We start from the raw sequence: 23,970 nt of genomic DNA, 5'->3' as shown, positions 1-23,970 counted from the left end.
TGGTCTATTGGTACAGTTGATTTTAATTGACTAATTAGGTCACCTGCCATTTGAAATAGGCTAGGTGTGCCAGTAAGCCAATAATGTTGTTTTTCAACACTGTTTGTACGTGCCAATTGATATTTTAACATTTTGGAATTAATTTAAACCTTCTTAAGTCATAGTTCAGAGTTCAAGTTGGATCTTGAGTGTTGTCACTATGTGGGTCGCCTGTGGGAACTGGTAAATGTTCAGCGCAGCAGCAGTCTCAGCGATAGACAACCGACGGAGCTGTTTCGCCAACTCCTCCCTCGCCGTGGTTGGAAGTAGCCTCGCCGGAGCGGGGCGTGTCGCGGTGGGCGGGCTCCAGTGCGGTGCTGATGCTGTCTCTTCAATTCCACGGTTGCAGGTGGAACGACAGGGCTAGCTCCGTTCGCATCTGGTAGCTGGAGAAGAAGAAAAAACGGCATTCTGACCTGCTTCACTCACTGGATAACAAAATAAGCGGCATATCCAGATCAGGAATATTACACCTTTGATGTCTGGAGAATTATCGAGAGGGATTTCAGAAAGACACAAGTAAGGACTTTTCTTCTATGTTTTTCTATGGTCATAATTCCTTTGCGTCTGTCTGTCTGCGTTTTCTGACAGCGCTGCTGGGCTGGAAGCAGGATGTGGATGTTCGGACAGCGTGACAAACATCAGAGCATGGTTATATCAGACTACGGACCTTTTTTTTGCTCTCGATTGCAGTTCTGAAATCATGTTTGTGTTGAAAGAGATAGGATAGGTTAGTATGTTGTCATCATAATAATAGGAATCCGTTTCCTTAGAGAGGAATGTATACATGGCTGTAGATGGAGGGATGCGTAATGGGTCAATATTTTGGAGGGGATTATTCGGACCTGGCAGCAGTGTCCTTCTTTGGGATGAGACAGCCTATAAACGGGCAGACAGCTGCTCTATATTCTGCGTCCAGAAATTGGCACGCTGTTTGTAATAGGCTACATTACCGATAATGAAAAAAAAACAGGAGAAAAAAAACAGGAGAGTGCGTTTAATATTTCACATGTTCAGAAAAATATGATTAATGTGATTACTGTATAAATTGATATACCTTATGATTGTAATTTTAGGCTATGTTAATGTCGGAGAATCCAATGTGAGACGAGCGCGTCTTTTCATTGCCCAGTCTGGATAGACATCTAAGGCTCCAGTATCAAACCAAGTTCAGAAAGATGGTCATATGCTTCTTGCTGCAGAGAATGAGTCCACTGTCTATTCACCTATTATCAATCACGCTCTTTAGTGATAGTCCCCCTATACCTTTTCCAAATCCTTGAAAGGAAGAATTTATAGATTGAATTTACTTGAGAGCCGACTTGGGAGCTCAGGACATATAAATATTGAAGTTCACAACATGGGCTTCATTAAATACGTTTTATTGGCGCTTTACAATGATCTTTTAAGGCTTGAATAGTTTAGGCCACTCGAGGCCATGCATTATTTGGTCTCTGAAACACCGCATTACAATTATGTCTGAAAACGATCCGGCTCTATTGCATTATAGCTGCATTTACGTACATATATATATATATATTTATATTACATGACATTATCATAGCATAGTTTACCTTTTTTTTGACAAATGCGATATATTTGATATTTGATAATAGCAGTATAGCAAATGCGACTCAAATGTTTTCCACCTTAGCCCACTGGGGTGCGTACCCGTCTCTCCTTAGGGTCCCTGAATATCAGATAGAGAGAGGGAAAATACCATGTTCCACGACAGTGAATGGTTACGTTTACATGAAAACTTGTGCTACATTGGGGATAGCTATCGGGGTAGGAGGGGGGCCTGGAGTTGATTGACGCACACACATACCAGGCAGTGGTGTATATCACTTATCGAACAGGCTGTCTTCTAATTCCAATACAGACCCCTGGGCCAAATAATTGGACATGATGACCCTTCTGAATTGAACATCTAGATTAAGATCACTTTATTCGTCAGTTGGTCCACAAGGTCCAACAAAATGTGACGTACTGTACCTATACAAACAGGGTTGGGAAGGTTATTGTAATCCGTTACAGTTACTAACTGTAACCTGTCCAAAATTGTAATCAGTAACGTCATTTTTGGAAGACCCAAACTCAGTAACGTAATCTGGTTACTTTTAGATTTATTTTCCTTTAAGAGGCATTACAAGAAGACAAAAATTGCTATTACAGGATAAATCAATGTTGGTGTTTACATAGCTGTCCATAAATGGGGCAGCAGGTGGACAATTGGTTAAAGTGTAGGGCCATTAACCAGAAGGTTGCTGGATCGAATCCCCGAGCTGACAAGGTGAAAATCTGTCGTTCTGCACATGATCCTCGGTAGGGGTCAATGTAAATAAGAATGTGTTCTTAGTCGACTTGCCTAGTAAAATAAAATAAATATGCATGGATGTTGCATTAAACTGTAGGAGTTGTGACACATTGCTTTCTTTCTATTACAGTTTACGATTCGTTTTTCATTAACAAAAAAAAAAACAGTCTGTCAGATTTCTAGTCATTCCAATTCATTTAATTTCCCTTGATCTTCAAAAATAGGACTTGGAAATATGGAAATATAGATTAGCCAAGTTGTTCTACCTGAGCGTAACCCCAAAACGAAGGATTTGTTAGTCTACTCTGTTGTGTATCTTGTTGTCACGGACAACTGATTGGGCCCATTGCTTGGAGTTGAAAAATAAATGCTGCTCTCATGGAATGGCATGCTTTATGGACTACCGAGAAATGCTATTTGCACTTATGAATGTAACAACATATGCTGCATTTGCTGTAGGCCTATTGTTTCTGTTTTTGTTGGTGATACTTTGAGATCTCGATCATTTGCAGCTGTTTACGTCTATCAAAAGTGCGCGAGTTTGAGCATGTGTCCATTAAGCTCACCACAAATAGATTGAGCAATAAAATTCCCACTTGTGGTCTACTTAAATTAAACTCATTTTGACAGTATGGAGAAGTTGGGTACTCCCTCAAATGACTATTCCATAGGCTGCAATCCGCACTATAGAGCAGTTTAAAGAGCGCTTATTTCACTGGCTGTCCACAAAACTATGATTAATAGGCATTTTAACCTTCTTCAATTCAACCATTATTGGGTTAAAATACACATGTGCATTTGTGAACAGCCATCAACAACAACCACAATCCGTAAACCGCAAATAGCTAAATGACAGAGCAGCAGTATGATTCACACCAATGAGCTATGAGGATATCAATAATAAGTGATATCCGTATCGCCGTAGACTACACCACTGCCTTCGTCCTTACCTCCAAGCATTGCTCAAATTGGATCATATTTGGATGCCGAGAGCAGTCGCACCATTGGATGACATAGTTTAGCCTACAAAAGCCTATTCCTACTCTATTCCACGATCAGTCAAACGTATTTGGTGTGTCATCGTAATGGTCTCTGACTTGTAGTCAGACTCGCTCAGCTGAAACAAATTTAAACTTGCTCTTTTTGGCATTGCTGATTTGAATGACATTGAGAAAACATAAAGGCGTCAAACAAATGTTTCGCAAACATATTTTCTGAATTTTAAAGTAACCCTAGAAGTAAACATCTAGGTCTTCAAAAGTATCTGTAATTACAATACTTTGCTGGTAACATAAGGGATTACAGTCGCAGTTTTTTGTAATCCATTACTCCCCAACCCTGCATAAACCATGCATATACCGCACACGCGCGCGCGTATACACTGAGTGTACACTGAGTGTACAAAACATTAAGGACAGCTACTTAATATTGAGGTGCACCCCCCCACCCCACCCCTCAGCACAGCACTCAAAGGCACTTAAATATTTTGTCTAGCCCATTCACACTGAATGGCACACATACACAATCCATGTCTCAATTGTCTCAAGGCTTAAAAATCCTTCTTTAACCTGTCTCCTCCCATTCATCTACACTGATGGAGGTGGATTTAACAAGTGGGGGATCTTAGCTTCCACCTGGATTCACCTGGTCAGTCTATGTCATGGAAAGAGCAGGTGTTCTTTATGTTTTGTACACTCTGTGTGTGTCATTGGCAGTTAAATAGCCTCTATACCATTCCCCGCAACCTCATTTCTGTTCTATTCTATTATTTGTAATATTACTATCTAATTGTGTTTGGACTGTATTATGAAGGGAGGTTGGTTTCAGCTAAAGTCTATACAATGCCAAATGACTGGGTGAATATATTGTTTATCCCTTGCATGTTCAGGTCATCTCACAATTGTGTTAAAGGAAATCGCAACAAATACAATGAATTCAACCATTTGAAATGTGATCATCTTCTCTCAAGCTATTGAATGAAGTACTCTTTCAGGGACATCATACCATGCTATTGACTTTGGTCTGTAAAACGGTTTTGACTGACAGTGAGTTTATAATCCATGAATAACGCACAGGCTGATTAGCATCTTCTCTAATATGCTTACATATTTAACACTGTGGCGCTGCCAACAGACGAGGACGTGTAGAATCTATATGTACACTTTCTATCTATTGTTCTACTCACTGTGTTTTATGGAGGGTGCTTAACATTGCCATGATGGGTTGAGATGATTTATAATAATTGCAAATTCCCCTCAATCTGAATAATTGATTCCAGACCTGTTATTCACTGAGTGCAAAAGTGGGTTTCAATGTCCTCCGCTTACATTTGTGTGCTCCTATCCACTGTTATGCAACTTTCCTGAATACAAAATCCATACATAATATGAAACTCGGATAATCAAACTAAATTTAAATGGCTCTGCAATCAGAATCCATTGGTACGTTGGAAAGCCTCTGAACTAGGCCTTTTGAAACGCTGACGCATTAATGTACTTCGTCTAGGACGTAAAAGTTATATTTGATTATTTTCTATTTCATTCTATTCTGTTGTATTTTATTTTATTGTATAATATTCTATTGTGGTTTGATAATGGGCATGAGAGGTTCATCATCTCTAAAATGTCAGCCAAATGGTAATTTCAGGATACTTTGTTGGTATTGTACTGTAGTGGAGAGGTTCATAAATCAAAATGTCAGACACAAGGCCTCAGAAATCCTATCCACTCAGAGGACAGTCCTTGAATGGTATTGAATAGCTCAGCTGCCATTTTCCCTGACACAGACATCAGGGGTTCCTCTTCCTCTCACCTCTGTTGATACGTGCCCCGTCGCTAGGCCGTCACTAGGCCAACACGGGCATGACCTCCTGTTCTAGTTCATCACTGTCAGTGAGGGAGGGAGGGAGGAAGGGAGGGAGAGAGAGATGAGGAACGAGAGAGAGAATCAGGCACGGTAATCTCCCTGTAATCCCTCACACAGCAGCGACGAGAGCAATCTGCCTCATTAACTCTCTGCTCCTATTCCTTCATCCATCTTTCCATTCCTTCATCCATCTTTCTATCCCTTCATCCAAACGAAGGAATGAGCAGACAAACTTAGGGGAGGTAAGAGGCAGACACCAGACACTTTCAGTTGCAAAGAGAAGGAAATGGAAAAACACATCTGGAATATAAAGACCCTCTATCCACCGCAACCCTCCACCCCCCTATCTCCTCCATTATGTTGATGTGTCTGTGATGAGGGGTGACGTGCCCTGCCTCTTCCAGCCTCAGCCTCATCTAGTGCTTTGATTACGCAGTCAGATCCGAGTAAGTTATGGGAGGCCTCTGATGGAGAAGGCCCTATGATCTAACAACGTACTTAAAGACCTCTCATTTTCGTTCACACTGATTGGTTCAATCCTACTGAAAAATAATACAGTGCGGAGTATTGATTGATCTGATTGGGTTAGTTGAGTTTGATTGGTAGGCTTGGAAGGGATTTTGCCACAAGGAGTAATGGCAGGCAGGTGTTTTGGGTGTTTTGGGGGATGTTACATTTTGCAGCCCTTTCTGGGTTTTGGTGGATGAATGACCATGGTTGTGGAGTGATATTATAAGAATTGAGACACCAAAGGGACTGCAGTTGAAAAAGCCCTGTATTTTAATCATGCATGAGTTTTTTTTTCTGAATAGTTGAAAGAAGCAAACCCAGCCCTTTTCAGTTTGGAGTTATCCCAAAAACAGCAACACAAATCCAATGAATTAATAAGATGCTTTCTCTGTAGCACTTGCCTCAACTGAAAGCCACATTTGATGTATTTGCTGTCTCTAAAGAGCCATGGAAGTTGAGTTCCTCAGCGAGCCTTCTTCTCCTTCTCCTCCTCCTTCCCCTCCTTCTCCTCCTATTTTTTCTTCTTCTCCTCCTCCTTCATTTTCTACTGTCATACCACATATCTTTAGCCAGACCTGGGTGTTGGGGGTATGCTTTTTAGGTGTGACGCATTGCGTTAGCACTCTCCAGCGAGCTATTTAACCTAAATTACTACAGCACAAAAGACAGCTGCTTTCTCTGGTTTAAAAATACTCCATCTCACCTCCCCCGCCTTCAGAAGGGTATCTGTTGGGCAAATGGAGTGATGTAAGCTCTCCATTGATTGATATATCAGGTTCACCAGCATGAAAAAATACTGCAGTTTACTATAGAATACTACACTACATACTATATAATTATATAGTAAACTATAGTATACTGTATAATACTATAGTAAATACTACAGGATTATAGTAAATGGATCGTTTGATTTGATCGTAAATATAATTTGAATTGATTTGATATTTCAGAGCATCCCCCATAATTTGTGCCACCCATAAGTTAGTAACCCACATGCCAAGTATAGACCATATATCGTGTTCCCTACAGGTTACAGAAAATAGCTCAGAAGCTCTGAACTATCCATTTAGACCCCAGTCCTACCTCCCTACCTCCCTCCCTACCTACCTACCTACCTACCTCCCTACCTACCTACCTACCTACCTACCTACCTACCTACCTACCTACCTACCTACCTACCTACCTACCTACCTACCTACCTACCTACCTACCTACCTACCTACCTACCTACCTACCTCCCTCCCTCCCTCCCTCCCTCCCTCCCTACCTACCTACCTCCCTACCTACCTACCTACCTACCTACCTACCTACCTACCTACCTACCTCCCTCCCTCCCTCCCTCCCTCCCTCCCTCCCTCCCTCCCTCCCTCCCTACCTACCTACCTACCTACCTACCTACCTACCTACCTACCTACCTACCTACCTACCTACCTACCTACCTCCCTCCCTCCCTCCCTCCCTCCCTCCCTCCCTCCCTACCTACCTACCTACCTCCCTCCCTCCCTACCAACCTACCTACCTACCTACCTACCTACCTACCTACCTACCTACCTACCTACCTACCTACCTACCTACCTACCTACCTACCTACCTACCTACCTACCTACCTACCCACCCACCTACCTACCTACCTACCTACCTACCTACCTACCTACCTACCTACCTACCTCCCTACCTACCTCCCTATATTCCATGAACCTTAAACATAATTAGAGCAGTAAAAATAAATGTTTTGTAATACCCGTGGTATACGGTTGGAAAAATCTAAACAGGAAGGGCCAATGTAATATGTTAACTGCTTAGCTGAATGGATAGGGTCATGGCCATGTGGAGACATTGTGTACTGTGTACATTGTACGTTGTGTACTAGAGGCAGTGTCTATTAGAGGAGAGACACTCAAGTTGTAGCCATCCTATAATATTTGCATGACGTTCCAAATCCATAGAGTGGTACTCCACCCCATTTCTGTCGTATTCATAGAGTTGTACTCCACTCCATTTCTGTCGTATTTATGGAGTTGTACTCCACCCCATTTCTGTCGTATTTATGGAGTTGTACTCCACCCCATTTCTGTCGTATTCATAGAGTTGTACTCCACTCCATTTCTGTCATATTCATAGAGTTGTACTCCACTCCATTTCTGTCGGATTCATGGAGTTGTACTCCACTCCATTTCTGTCATATTCATAAAGTTGTAGTCCACTCCATTTCTGTCGTATTCATAGAGTTTTACTCCACTCCATTTCTGTCGGATTCATGGAGTTGTACTCCACTCCATTTCTGTCATATTCATAGAGTTGTACTCCACTCCATTTCTGTCGGATTCATGGAGTTGTACTCCACTCCATTTCTGTCATATTCATAAAGTTGTACTCCACACCATTTCTGTCGTATTTATGGAGTTGTACTCCACTCCATTTCTGTCGTATTTATGGAGTCGTACTCCACCCCATTTCTGTCGTATTCATAGAGTTGTACTCCACTCCATTTCTGTCGTATTCATAGAGTTTTACTCCACTCCATTTCTGTCATATTCATAAAGTTGTACTCCACTCCATTTCTGTCATATTCATAGAGTTGTACTCCACTCCATTTCTGTCGTATTCATAGAGTTTTACTCCACTCCATTTCTGTCGTATTCATAGAGTTTTACTCCACTCCATTTCTGTCATATTCATAAAGTTGTACTCCACTCCATTTCTGTCATATTCATAGAGTTGTACTCCACTCCATTTCTGTCGTATTCATAGAGTTTTACTCCACTCCATTTCTGTCGTATTTATGGAGTTGTACTCCACCCCATTTCTGTCGTATTCATAGAGTTGTACTCCACTCCATTTCTGTCATATTCATGGAGTTGTACTCCACCCCATTTCTGTCGTATTCATAGAGTTGTACTCCACTCCATTTCTGTCATATTCATGGAGTTGTACTCCACTCCATTTCTGTCATATTCATAGAGTTGTACTCCACTCCATTTCTGTCCTAGTCATAGCTGCGTACTTATGAGTGACAGAGCAGTAGACATAGCCTTGAATCCATGCCAATGTCCTCTGAGCTAAAATAAGCCTTCACTGTAATAAAGATACTCTTGAAAGTTTGAAAGATGAACCGAGAAGTGGAAGGGAATAGGGAAAATTTCACAGTAGTCAGTCTACATCACGGTGATCTTGTATTTCGCAGAAGTCACTTAACATGACTCATCTCAGAGATGGAGAATTTCAGCTCTGGACACAGTCAGTCAAACAGTCATTCAGCCAACCAGTCAAACAGTCAGTCAAACAGTCAGGCAGTCAGCCACTCAGCCAGGCTTCTCTTATACAAGATGTTCTCTTTGTTCCCACAGCCAGTCTCTTCTCTCTGTCTCTCCTCACAGTCGTCTGCTACCAAACACATCTTCGCAAATCATTTTGATGTGAGAAAATAAGGTTCCCTTCACCCCAAAAATGCCCTTGTGAGACTCTGAGAGAGATTGAGTCACAGTACAGTTCAATGCTGGATTTCTCCCTGCTATTTATTGGACAAAATTAGCTCTAGACTGTCCCCCTCCTGGGAAGAAAGAGAAGAGCGGGCTGGGTTTGAGAAGGGTGATAGGGCCTGAGGAGGGCGATAGGGGTTGAGGAGTGCGATAGGGGTTTAGGAGGGTGATAGGGGTTTAGGAAGGCGATAGGGGTTGAGGAGGGTGATAGGGGTTGAGGAGGGCGATAGGGGTTGAGGAGGGTGATAGGGGTTGAGGAGGGCGATAGGGGTTTAGGAGGGCGATAGGGGTTGAGGAGGGCGATAGGGGTTTAGGAGGGCGATAGGGGTTGAGGAGGGCGATAGGGGTTGAGGAGGGCGATAGGGGTTTAGGAGGGCGATAGGGGTTGAGGAGGGTGATAGGGGTTGAGGAGGGCGATTGGGGTTGAGGAGGGCGATAGGGGTTTAGGAGGGCGATAGGGGTTTAGGAGGGCGATAGGGGTTGAGGAGGGTGATAGGGGTTGAGGAGGGCGATAGGGGTTGAGGAGGGCGATAGGGGTTGAGGAGGGTGATAGGGGTTGAGGAGGGTAAAAGGGCCTGAGGAGGGCGATAGGGGTTTAGGAGGGCGATAGGGGTTTAGGAGGGCGATAGGGGTTGAGGAGGGCGATAGGGGTTTAGGAGGGTGATAAGGGTTTAGGAGGGTGATAGGGGTTGAGGAGGGCGATAAGGGTTGAGGAGGGCGATAGGGGTTGAGGAGGGCGATAGGGGTTGAGGAGGGTGATAGGGGTTGAGGAGGGCGATAGGGGTTTAGGAGGGCGATAGAGGTTGAGGAGGGCGATAGGGGTTTAGGAGGGCGATAGGGGTTTAGGAGGGTGATAGGGGTTTAGGAGTGCGATAGGGGTTGAGGAGGGTGATAGGGGTTGAGGAGGGCGATAGGGGTTTAGGAGGGCGATAGGGGTTGAGGAGGGTGATAGGGGTTTAGGAGGGTGATAGGGGTTGAGGAGGGTGATAGGGGTTGAGGAGGGCTATAGGGGTTGAGGAGGGCGATAGGGGTTGAGGAGGGTGATAGGGGTTGAGGAGGGCGATAGGGGTTTAGGAGGGCGATAGGGGTTGAGGAGGGCGATAGGGGTTGAGGAGGGCGATAGGGGTTGAGAAGGGTGATAGGGGTTGAGGAGGGCGATAGGGGTTGAGGAGGGCGATAGGGGTTGTTGAAGGTAAAAGGGCCTGAGGAGTGGAATAGGGGTTGAGGAGGGCGATAGCGGTTGAGGAGGGCGATAGGGGTTTAGGAGGGCGATAGGGGTTGAGTTACACACTGTTTGTGTGGCGCAATATCGGAGAGAGCGATGTCAAGGAAAGCCTATTTGAGAAGCACAAAGGGTCCTCTTGAGGAGAGGGTGATAGGTGGCTCCCCAGCCACAAAGGGGCTTCTTAGAATGGGCCAGTGGGGCAACGGTGGCTCTATTTGGGTTGTATAAAGAGCATACCTTCATCAGCCTTAGCCATCATAGAGAGGCTGGTTCCCTGATTGCAGAAGACCTGGGGGTACAAGCATAGCACAGGCACCATTTAGTTCATGACACACATTCATAGACTACACACAACCACCAAGGACATTGGATGAACGAGTGGGGTCATGCAATTATCTGCATCCTCTCTCACCTTTGTGGTGAGCGATAAACAGATGTATTTACGGATAAGCGGTGCAAAATAAGAGGGCAACGAAAGTATTGAAAAAAAGTGAGCTTTCAGCCTGGAGGAGTGGTGCCAAGGCTGCGCGCCAGAGCTCCAGTGCTCCCCCACAGCCTGGTTCATCCGGTGCCTCCTCTACGCACCAGGCCTCTTGTTGGTCTCCCCAGCCTGGTGGGCCCTGTGGCAGCCCCACGCACCAGGCTGTCTCTGCGTCTCCTCCCTCCAGAGTCGCCCTCCAGTCCGGACCCTCCAGCGACGCCCTCCAGTCCGGAGCCTCCAGTGTCACCCTCCAGTCTGGAGCCTCCAGAGGTGCCCTTCAGTCCGGAGCTTCCAGTGTCGCCCTTCAGTCCGGAGCCTTCAGTGTCGCCCTCCAGTCCGGAGCCTCCAGCGAAGCCCTCCAGTCCGGAGCCTCCAGCGACGCCCTCCAGTCCGGAGCTCCCAACAAGGGCACCCAATCCGGGGCCCGCTATGAGGGGGGGGGGGGGGGGGGGGGCGGGGTACTGTCACGCCCTGACCTTAGAGAGCTTTTTATGTCTCTATTTTGGTTTGGTCAGGATGTGATTTGGGTGGGCATTCTATGTTCTTTTTTCTATGTTTTTGTATTTCTTTGTTTTGGCCGAGTATGGTTCTCAATCAGGGACAGCTGTCTATCGTTGTCTCTGATTGGGAACCATACTTAGGTATCTTTTTCCCACATGGTTTTTGTGGGTAGTTGTTTTCTGTTTAGTGTTTTGCACCTGACAGGACTGTTTCGGTTTCGTTTATTCACTTTGTACCATTTTTGTTTCAGTGTTCTGTTTATAAAAAAGTCATGAACACTTACGACGCTGCGCTTTGGTCCGATTCCTCCTCTTCAGAAGACGACACCCGTTACACAGCCATTTCAATAACAATCCAGTCTGATGTCTGATCTGTTTAGAAAGTTGCTGGCTTACTCCACTCTGATGAAGCACATAGGGGTTTATTCATTATTTTCTCTATATTCAATTTTCCAGTACTATTACTTTTCAAGGTATTGCAGTTGTGATACATAATTGAAATGCCTCTAAAAAAAAATACATGATCTTATTGTTCCACACATGATCTCCTCATAATAACCATTGATGGTGTTTCTCATCAACAGTTACACAACATTCCCACAACCCTCTCCCAGCCTCTAAGCCCCATCCAGAAATTGATTATCAGGGCTCAGATAGTTTTGGGATCTGTGCCACAATCTTATCAGCAGTTGTTAATTCGTTTTTCAGTACATATTGGGATGCAAGTCTATATTCCCTTCATTTCCCATTGGCAGAGTCCAATATTTATCAGCGTTTTTGTCCCTCATTCATCTGGTGTGACCATGGGGCCAGGGTTCCAGTTTGGAGCATACTTTCCACTGTGCACTTTTGGTACTGCCTTTTCACTGATGACGGGACCACAATTCCTAAAAAGACACTTTCGCTATCACGTTTGTGGCAAAAAAATATCCATCGAATTTATTCAGTCATTTTTTAAATATATATTTTTTTATCACTCACATCCGAAGATATTGACATGTCATATTCATCCAATGTCTGTCATGCTGCAGGATGATCAAATCAGATGTTATTTGTCACATGCGCCGAATACAACAGTGAAATGCTTACTTACAAGCCCTTAACCAACAATGCAGTTTTAAGAAAAATAAGAGTTGAGTAAAAAATAAAAGTAACAAATATTTAAAGAGCAGCAGTAAAATAACAATAGTGAGGCTATAAATAGTCCGGGTAGCCATTTTATTAGCTGTTCAGGCGTCTTATGGCTTGGGGGTAGAAGCTGTTAAGAAGTCTTTTGGAGTCTGCGGTAGTAGAGAGAACAGTCTATGACTACGGTGGCTGGAGTCTTTGACAATTTTTAGGGCCTTACTCTGACACCGCCTGGTATAGATGTCCTGGATGACAGGAAGCTTAGACCCAGTGATGTACTGGGCCGTACGCACTACCCTCTGTAGTGACTTGCGGTCGGAGGCCAAGCAGTTGCCATACCAGGTGGTGATGCAAACCAGTCAGGATGCTCTTGATGGTGCAGCTGTAGAAGCTTTTGAGGATCTGAGGACCTCATGCCAAATATTTTCAGTCTTCTGAGGGGGAATAGACTTTGTCGTGCCCACTTCACGACTGGCTTGTTGTGTTTGGACCATGATAGTTTGTTGTTGATGTGGACACCAAGGAACTTGAAGCTCTTAACCAGGTAGGCAAGTTGAGAACAAGTTCTCATTTACAATTGCGACCTGGCCAAGATAAAGCAAAGCAGTTCGACACATACAACGACACAGAGTTACACATGGAGTAAAACAAACATACAGTCAATAATACAGTAGAAACAAGTCTATATACGTTGTGAGCAAATGAGGTGAGATAAGGGAGGTAAAGGCAAAAAAAAGGCCATGGTGGCAAAGTAAATACAATATAGCAAGTAAAACACTGAAATGGTAGATTTGCAGTGGAAGAATGTGCAAAGTAGAAATAAAAACAATGGGGTGCAAAGGAGCAAAATAAATAAATAAAATAAAATAAATACAGTAGGGAAAGAGGTAGTTGTTTGGGCTAAATTATAGGTGGGCTATGTACAGGTGCATTAATCTGTGAGCTGCTCTGACAGCTGGTGCTTAAAGCTAGTGAGGGAGATAAGTGTTTCCAGTTTCAGAGATTTTTGTAGTTCGTTCCAGTCATTGTCAGCAGAGAACTGGAAGGAGAGGCGGCCAAAGAAATAATTGGTTTTGGGGGTGACAAGAGAGATATACCTGCTATTAACATCTGACATAAATATCTAAAGACACTGAAGCAGCAAACTTTGTGGAAATTAATATTTGTGTCATTCTCAAAACTTTTGGCCACGACTGTACATACAGTATGAGATGAGAAAAGCAGTATGTAAACATTATTAAAGTGACTAGTGTTCCATTATTAAAGTGGCCAGTGATTCCATGTCTATGTATATAGGGCAGCAACCTCTAAGGTGCAGGGTTGAGTAGCCAGGTGGTAATCGGCTAGTGATGTCTATTTAACAATCTGATGGCCTTGAGTTTTTCAGTCTCTCGGTCCCAGCTTTGATGCACCTGTACTGACCTCACCTTCTGGATGATAATGGGATGAACAGGTTATAGCTTGGGTGGTTGATGTCCTTGATGATCTTCTTGGCCTTCCTGTGACACCGGGTGCTGTACATGTCCTGGAGGGCAGGCACTGTACCCCCGGTGATGCGTTTGGCAGATCGTACCACACTCTGGAGAGCCCTGTGGTTGCGGGTGGTGCAGCCCGACAGGATGCTCTCAATTATGCACCTGTAAAAGTTTCTGAAGGTCATTGGGTCCAAGCTGAATTTCGTCAGCCTCCTGCGGTTGAAGAGGCGCTGTTGCACCTTCTTTATCACACTTTCTTTGTGGGTGGACCATTTCAATTTGTCAATGATGTGTATGCAGAGGAACTTGAAGCTTTCCACCTTCTCCACTGTGGTCCCATCAATGTGAATAGGGGCGTGCTCCCTCTGCTGTTTTCTGAAGTCCATGAACACCTCCTTTGTTTTGTTGACGTTAAGAGATAGGTTATTTTACTGGCCCCACTCTGCCAGGGCCCTCACTTTCTCCCTGTAGGCTGTCTCATCATTGCTGGTAATCAGGCCTAATACTGTTGTGTCGTCTGCAAACTTGATGATTGAGTTAACGGTGTGTGTGGCCACGCAGTGATGGGTGAACAGGGAGTACAGGAAGGAGCTGAGCATGCACCCTTGTGGGGGCTCTGTGTTGAGGATGAGTGAAGTGAAGGTATTGTTTCCTACCTTCATCACCTGGGGTGGCCCGTCAGGAAGTCCAGGACCCAGTTGCACAGGGCGGGGTTCAGACCCAGCTTAATGATTAGCTTGGTGGGTACTATGGTGTTGAAGGAAGAGCTATAGTCAATGAACAGCATTTTGACGCACGTATTCCTCTTGTCCATTTGGGATTGCATTGTCTTCGGATCTATTGGGTCGGTAAGCAAATTGAAGTGGGTATAGGGTGTCAGGTAAGCTAGAGGTGATACGATCCTTAACTAGGCTCTCAAAGCACTTCATGATGACAGAAGTGAGTGCTATGGGGCGATAGTCATTTAGTTCAGTTACCTTTGCTTTCTTCAGTATGGTGGACATCTTCAAGCAAGAGGGTACAACAGACTAGGATGGGGAGAGAATGAATATGTCCGTAAACACTCCAGCCAGCTGGTCTGCGCATTCTCTGAGGATGCGGCTAGGGATGCAATCTGGGCAAGCAGCCTTACGAGGGTTAACAAGCTTAAATGTCTTACTCACGTCGGCCACAGAGAACGAGAGCCCACAGTCGTTGGGAGCGGGCCGCACCAGTGGCACTGTGTTATCCTCAAAGCGGGCGAAGAAGGTGTTTAATTTGTCTGGGAGAAATACTTTTTTGTCTGCTACATACGTCTTGTGTCTGAGCCGTTGAATTGCGCCACTGTCTCTGTACCAACGTTTTGCCTGTTTGATTGTTTTACGGAGGGAATAACTACACTGTTTGCATTCAATCATTTTCCCAGTCACCTTGTCATGGTTAAATGCGGTGGTTCGCACTTTCAGTTTTGTGCGAATCCTGTCATCTATCCATGGTTTTTGGTTTGGGTATGTAGTGTTTTCCTCAAATTTGCTTTGTTAAAATCTCCAGGTACAATTAATGCGGCATCAGGATATGTGGTTTCCAGTTTGTGTAAAGTCCAGTGTAGTTCCTATTGGTATTGGCTTGAGAGGGAATATTCACAGACTTTGTGCACTACACGAACATAGCATTGCATACATGTGGTGCTGAAATAGGGGAATTGCCCTAGCTGAGTATAAGCAAAAGTGAATACATTAACCACAGGCATTAAAACCATTCAATACTGCTAGTGCTGGCGCATGAAAACTCCTGATGGTGCATAAAAACTCCTGATGGCACATGATAACTCCTGATAGCACAAGAAAACTCCTGATGGCGCATGAAAACTCCTGATGGCACAACCCTAACCTCAAACCCCTAACCCTAACCCTTAACCACTACACTCTAACCCTAACCCTTAACCACTACACTCTAACCCTAACCCTTAACCACTACACTCTAACCCTAACCCTTAACCACTACACTCTAACCCTAACCCTTAACCACTACACTGTAACCCTAATCCTTAACCACTACACTCTAACCCTAACCCTTAACCACTACACTCTAACCCTAACCCTTAACCACTACACTCTAACCCTAACCCTTAACCACTACACTCTAACCCTAAGCCTTAACCACTACGCTCTAACCCTAACCCTTAACCACTACACTCTAACCCTAACCCTTAACCACTACACTCTAACCCTAACCCTTAACCACTACACTGTAACCCTAACCCTTAACCACTACACTCTAACCCTAACCCTTAACCACTACACTCTAACCCTAACCCTTAACCACCACACTGTAACCCTAACCCTTAACCACTACACTCTAACCCTAACGCTTAACCACTACACTCTAACCCTAACCCTTAACCAATACACTCTAACCGTAATCCTAATTGTAACCGTAAACCAAAATAGCCTTTTGTTATTTTGGGAACGGCCGAAATGTCCCCACTTTTGCTATCCTTGTGAGGACTTCTGGTCCCCACCCACCTCTTCGTCTGAGGAGGAGAAGCGAGAAGGATCGGAGGACCAATGTGCAGCGTGGTAAGTGTCCATGGTTGTTTATTTAAAAAACATAAACTGAACACTATGAATACAAAAACAATAAACGTGATCAAACCAAAACAGTACCGTGTGGCGACAAACACACAACTCACGTCCTGACCAACTAAAACAAACGAATAACACAGGAACTAGGGTCAGAACGTGACAATTTTGTTGAGTAAATGCATTTATTGGTTTATTTTCATTTTGATAAGAGATGGCGTTAAAAATGGGGTCCCTGCTGAACACATTTTTAAAAAACACTGGTGTTAATGGATGTTGTGATAAATTATAAATGTGGGAATCTTCACCCAAATATTGGCAGAGTAAGCTGTGCATTACCTACTACAACTGTCACAGAATCATATAGAAAACATACTGTATGCCCTATGGAAAACTCCATATCATTAGAGCCATGATTAATGAAACAAGATGTCAACAGCAGTCAAACAAGATGGTAACCATTCATCATTTATGACTTACACTGAAAAGTGCTGAGGCAAACCACCAGGGACGACTATAGTTAAGCCATGGGATGAAAGACAGCTAGAGCACAATCAACCTAAGCATCCAGGGAGGTTCGCTCAGAACAAAACCAACTAGTGAGAAAAAAAGATAGAATCAACAAAGAGCGAGTTAAAAGACTAGAACAATACTGTTTCTCCCTCCATTGACTTCTGTTTCCCATTGCCGTGAGGAGGCGCGCCAAGTCTTGAAGATGTATGGTTGGAAACAGAACAGCGGGGTTACACACTGAGCAGTGGGTAACTAGAACAATCTGCCCCTTGCAGAACCTACCCAGTCCTGGATCCTTGGAGAAAATGGCTTGGCAAGAGCCTTGAATCGATACGCCTTCCGAAGAAGTTTGAGAGGCTTGGGAGGAGCTGACCTTTCTCCACACAAGATCTTTACTTAGATGATTTAGGGGTTATAGTGTGCAGTGTGTGTGTGTGTGTGTGTGGGGGGGGTGGGGGGGGTGGGGGGGTGGGGGGGGGGGGGGGGTGGTTGGGCGTGTGTGAGTTTGTGCGCGAGTGTGTGCATACATGTTTGTGTGTTTCCAAATACAGACAGACTGAAGACAGAGGAGGAGACAGACTGAACACAGAGGAGGAGACAGACTGAACACAGAGGAGGAGACAGACTGAACACAGAGGGGGAGACAGACTGAAGACAGAGGAGGAGACAGACTGAAGACAGAGGAGGAGACAGACTGAAGACAGAGGGGGAGACAGACTGAAGACAGAGGGGGAGACAGACTGAAAACAGAGGAGGAGACAGACTGAAGTCACAGAGGGGGAGACAGACTGAAGACAGAGGAGGAGACAGACTGAAGACACAGAGGGGGAGACAGACTGAAGACACAGAGGGGGAGACAGACTGAACACAGAGGGGAGACAGACTGAAGACAGAGGGGGAGACAGACTGAAGACAGAGGAGGAGACAGACTGAACACAGAGGAGGAGACAGACTGAACACAGAGGAGGAGACAGACTGAACACAGAGGGGGAGACAGACTGAAGACAGAGGAGGAGACAGACTGAAGACAGAGGAGGAGACAGACTGAAGACAGAGGGGGAGACAGACTGAAGACAGAGGGGGAGACAGACTGAAGACACAGAGGGGGAGACAGACGGAAGACAGAGGAGGAGACAGACTGAAGACACAGAGGGGGAGACAGACTGAAGACACAGAGGGGGAGACAGACTGAACACAGAGGGGGAGACAGACTGAAGACAGAGGAGGAGACAGACTGAAGACACAGAGGGGGAGACAGACTGAAGACACAAGAGGAGACACACTGAAGACACAAGAGGAGACAGACTGAAGACAGAGGAGGAGACAGACTGAAGACAGAGGAGGAGACAGACTGAAGAACCAGAGGGGGAGACAGACTGAAGACACAGAGGGGGAGACAGACTGAAGACACAAGAGGAGACAGACTGAAGACACAGAGGGGGAGACAGACTGAAGATACAAGGGGAGACAGACTGAAGACACAAGGGGAGACAGACTGACGACAGAGGAGGAGACAGACTGAAGACACAAGGGGAGACAGACTGAAGACACAGAGGGGGAGACAGACTGAAGACAGAGGAGGAGACAGACTGAAGACAGAGGAGGAGACAGACTGAAGACAGAGGGGGAGACAGACTGAAGACAGAGGGGGAGACAGACTGAAAACAGAGGAGGAGACAGACTGAAGTCACAGAGGGGGAGACAGACTGAAGACAGAGGAGGAGACAGACTGAAGACACAGAGGGGGAGACAGACTGAAGACACAGAGGGGGAGACAGACTGAACACAGAGGGGAGACAGACTGAAGACAGAGGGGGAGACAGACTGAAGACAGAGGAGGAGACAGACTGAACACAGAGGAGGAGACAGACTGAACACAGAGGAGGAGACAGACTGAACACAGAGGGGGAGACAGACTGAAGACAGAGGAGGAGACAGACTGAAGACAGAGGAGGAGACAGACTGAAGACAGAGGGGGAGACAGACTGAAGACAGAGGGGGAGACAGACTGAAGACACAGAGGGGGAGACAGACGGAAGACAGAGGAGGAGACAGACTGAAGACACAGAGGGGGAGACAGACTGAAGACACAGAGGGGGAGACAGACTGAACACAGAGGGGGAGACAGACTGAAGACAGAGGAGGAGACAGACTGAAGACACAGAGGGGGAGACAGACTGAAGACACAAGAGGAGACACACTGAAGACACAAGAGGAGACAGACTGAAGACAGAGGAGGAGACAGACTGAAGACAGAGGAGGAGACAGACTGAAGACACAGAGGGGGAGACAGACTGAAGACACAGAGGGGGAGACAGACTGAAGACACAAGAGGAGACAGACTGAAGACACAGAGGGGGAGACAGACTGAACACAGAGGGAGAGACAGACTGAAGACAGAGGAGGAGACAGACTGAAGATACAAGGGGAGACAGACTGAAGACACAAGGGGAGACAGACTGACGACAGAGGAGGAGACAGACTGAAGACACAAGGGGAGACAGACTGAAGACAGAGGAGGAGACAGACTGAAGACACAAGGGGAGACAGACTGAAGACAGAGGTGGAGACAGACTGAAGACACAAGAGGAGACAGCCTGAAGACAGAGGGGGAGACAGACTGAAGACAGAGGGGGAGACAGACTGAAGACAGAGGAGGAGACAGACTGAAGAACCAGAGGGGGAGACAGACTGAAGACAGAGGAGGAGACAGACTGAAGACACAGAGGGGGAGACAGACTGAAGACACAGAGGGGGAGACAGACTGAACACACAGGGGGAGACAGACTGAAGACAGAGGGGGAGACAGACTGAAGACAGAGGAGGAGACAGACTGAAGACACAGAGGGGGAGACAGACTGAAGACAGAGGAGGAGACAGACTGAAGACACAGAGGGGGAGACAGACTGAAGACAGAGGAGACAGACTGAAGACACAGAGGGGGAGACAGACTGAAGACAGAGGGGGAGACAGACTGAACACACAGGGGGAGACAGACTGAAGACAGAGGGGGAGACAGACTGAAGACAGAGGAGGACACAGACTGAAGACACAAGAGGAGACACACTGAAGACACAAGAGGAGACAGACTGAAGACAGAGGAGGAGACAGACAGAAGACAGAGGAGGAGACAGACTGAAGACACAGAGGGGGAGACAGACTGAAGACACAGAGGAGGAGACAGACTGAAGACACAAGAGGAGACAGACTGAAGACACAGAGGGGGAGACAGACTGAACACAGAGGGAGAGACAGACTGAAGACAGAGGAGGAGACAGACTGAAGATAAAAGGGGAGACAGACTGAAGACACAAGGGGAGACAGACTGAAGACAGAGGAGGAGACAGACTGAAGACACAAGGGGAGACAGACTGAAGACAGAGGTGGAGACAGACTGAAGACACAAGAGGATACAGACTGAAGACAGAGGGGGAGACAGACTGAAGACAGAGGGGGAGACAGACTGAAGACAGAGGAGACAGACTGAAGACACAGAGGGGGAGACAGACTGAAGACAGAGGGGGAGACAGACTGAAGACAGAGGGGGAGACAGACTGAAGACAGAGGAGGAGACAGACTGAGGACACAAGGGGAGACAGACTGAAGACAGAGGGGGAGACAGACTGAAGACACAAGGGGAGACAGACTGAAGACAGAGGGAGAGACAGACTGAAGCAGGGGAAGCATCAGAGAGGAAAGCTGTCAGAATGGGCTCTGCTCTGGAGCCTGGGTAAAGGAACCATCTGTGGGACACACACATACACACACACATTTGCACCACAAATATCCACACATACTCATTGGCAGACCAGGCTGGTGTGTATGTGTATGTACAGTGGCCATATCAATCCTTATCTAGTGTTTTCCCGGGTCATCGCCTCAGAGCAGAAGCAAACACCACCACAGAGCCAAATGGTGAGTCACACCCATTGAGTTATAAAAGAACTGGAGACTGCTTCCAAGATGGACGCCCGTTGTTTTCAACACAATCTACTCACGTTTCTCATACTCTGTTTCCTTGTCGCTGCCATCTACTTCACAGAGCACTAGCACTTAGTGCCCAATGGAGCAAGCAATGACATCATCACAGCCCCATCTCATCAACGGGGCTGTAGTAAAGCAGGTTAAATAAAGGTGAAATAAAATACAAATATGGAATACTGAAGTATAATTACAATCATTTCATAAGTGTCAAAGGCTTTTATTGACAATTACATGTTGATGCAAAGAGTCAGTATTTGCAGTGTTGACCTTTTTTCAAGACCTCTGCAATCTGCCCTGGCATGCTGTCAATTAACTTCTGGGCCACATCCTGACTGATGGCAGCCCATTCTTGGAGTTTGTCACAATTTTGGGGGTTTTGTTTGTCCACCCGCCTCTTGAGGATTGACCACAAGTTCTCAATGGGATTAAGGTCTGGGGAGTTTCCTGGCCATGGACCCAAAATATTGATGTTTTGTTCCCCGAGCCACTTAGTTATCACCTTTGCCTTATGGCAAGGTGCTCCATCATGCTGGAAGAGGCATTGTTTATCACCAAACTGTTCCTGGATGGTTGGGAGACATTGCTCTCGGAGGATGTGTTGGTACCATTCTTTATCCATGGCTGTGTTCTTAGGCAAAATTGTGAGTGAGCCCACTCCCTTGGCTGAGAAGCAACCCCACACATGAATGGTCTCAGGATGCTTTACTGTTGGAATGACACAGGACTAATGGTAGCACTCATCTTGTCTTCTCCGGACAAGCTTTTTTCCTGATGCCCCAAACAACCGGAAAGGGGATTCATCAGAGAAAATGACTTTACCCCAGTCCTCAGCAGTCCAATCCCTGTACCTTTTGCAGAATATCAGTCTGTCCCTGATGTTTTTCCTGGAGAGAAGTGGCTTCTTTGCTGCCCTTCTTGACACCAGGCCATCCTCCAAAAGTCTTCGCATCACTGTGTGTGCAGATGCACTCACACCTGCCTGCTGCCATTCCTGAGCAAGCTCTGTACTGGTGGTGCCCCGATCCCGCAGCTGAATCAACTTTAGGAGACGGTCCTGGCGCTTGCTGGACTTTCTTGCGCACCCTGAAGCCTTCTTCACAACAATTGATCCGCCCTCCTTGAAGTTCTTGATGATCCAAAAAAATGGTTGATTTAGGTGTAATCTTACTGGCAGCAATATCCTTGCCTGTGAAGCCCTTTTTGTGCAAAGCAATGATGACGTCACGTGTTTTCCTTGCAGGTAACCATGATTGACAGAGGAAGAACAATGATTCCAAGAACTACTCTCCTTTTGAAGCTTCCAGTCTGTTATTTGAACTCAATCAGCACGACAGAGTGATCTCCAGCTTTGTCCTCCTCAACACTCACACCTGTGTTAACGAGAGAATCACTGACCTGATGTCAGCTGGTCCTTTTGTGGCAGGGTTGAAATGCAGTGGAAATGTTTTTTGGGGGATTCAGTTCATTTGTATGGCGAAGAGGGTCTTTGCAATTAATTTCAATTCATCTGATCACTTTTCATAACATTCTGGAGTGTATGCAAATTGCCATCATGCAAACTGAGGCAGCAGACTTTGTGAAAATTAATATTTATGTCGTTCTCAAAACTTTTTGCCACGACTGTATATACTGTATTATATTCTACTGTTCTTAGTCAATGCCACTCTGACATTGCTCATCCTAATATGTATATATTTCTTAATTACTTTCTTTTACTTTTAGATTTGTGTATTATTGTAAATTGTTAAATACTACTGCGCTGTTGGATCTAGGAACACCAGCATTTCACTACACCAGCAATAACATCTGCTAAATATATGTATGTGACCAATGCAATTTGATTTGATTAGATTTTCATTGCATTTCATTGTTTCCAGGCCCTCTAATTTCAGCAGCATAGACAGATCCACACCTCAACACTTTCCCCCTTTCACCATAGTGGAGTAGTCCTAACAGCCGGAGCGATGCTACAATTTCAGCACCACACCTTTGTGGACAGCTCCTGCTGTGCTGAGGCTTCAGCTTACTGGCCCCTCTGATTTCAACACCTTGCACAGATCCACACTCCACCTCTCCTATCCTTCTACAACACATCAGTGCAGGGATATTGTGTTTTCAGCACCTCATGTCCTACGGACAGCTCCCTACCGGGGGTGTATGATGGATTGTGTGTGTGCGCAGACATTTTCCCATTGTTCTGTAGGTGAGCTGATGCAGTGTTCTCTCTCTCTCTCTCTCTCTCTCTCTCTCTCTCTCTCTCGCTCTCCCTCTCTCTCTCTCTCTCTCTCTCTTTCTCTCTCTCTCTCTCTCTGTAAGTTTCACTCTGTTGTTAAGGACGAAGAAACGGAGGTGTTTGAAGGTAAGTGTCCACTGAGTGCTGGGAAGAGACGGCAGCAGGCAGTATTAATTATTGATCTATGTAGAGGTAGAGTCAGGGCTCAGCGCCTGGGGATCAGACTACTGCTGCGATGACGGCTGATTTAGAGACATCAGCAGTCTCGCACGCACACTACCACACAGGCAAGCACGAACGCACACACACACACAGTAAGCAAGCAGCTTTTTAATCAACTCACACTTGCGATCAGCCAAAATCTGGGCATAGGGTGTGAAATGCTAATGTTGTGATCAGATCAGAAGTGGTGTAGGTGTAAGGTAGTGTTTTGGTGTTCCAGTGTTTTTTAGTGGCACTCTCTTGATTGTATCTAAATACACTGTCGTTAAGTTTCACATTAGGTTAAACTGCTTAGAAACTATCCATGGGGAATGTATTATGTGAAATCAACCCGACATTATTATCTTATTATTAGTAACCTGCATTCGGTAAATCTGACATCATAGCTTAGATATAACGTCTTTGTTGACAGCTTGACCTGACTGGGACAAACTCAAG

General features: G+C 45.6%; 1 protein-coding gene across 8 annotated transcripts in view; it reads left to right on the top strand.

Annotated features, from left to right (window-relative positions):
- The first annotated feature begins 361 nt into the window (after positions 1–361).
- Positions 362–23,970, top strand: part of LOC110500696 (neurexin-2) — a 1,050,333-nt gene continuing 1,026,724 nt past the window's right edge. For all 8 annotated transcript variants that reach the window (XM_090214789.1, XM_090214786.1, XM_090214788.1 and 5 more), the window contains exon 1: positions 362–558. The gene's annotated coding sequence lies outside the window, so the exon portion shown is untranslated. The remainder of the gene's footprint in view (positions 559–23,970) is intronic.

The sequence above is a fragment of the Oncorhynchus mykiss genome, chromosome 21 (assembly GCF_057628025.1).
Source record: "Oncorhynchus mykiss isolate SJ-2025 chromosome 21, ASM5762802v1, whole genome shotgun sequence".
In the NCBI taxonomy this organism is placed as follows: domain Eukaryota; kingdom Metazoa; phylum Chordata; class Actinopteri; order Salmoniformes; family Salmonidae; genus Oncorhynchus; species Oncorhynchus mykiss.
This window is presented reverse-complemented; position numbering and strand designations above follow the sequence as displayed.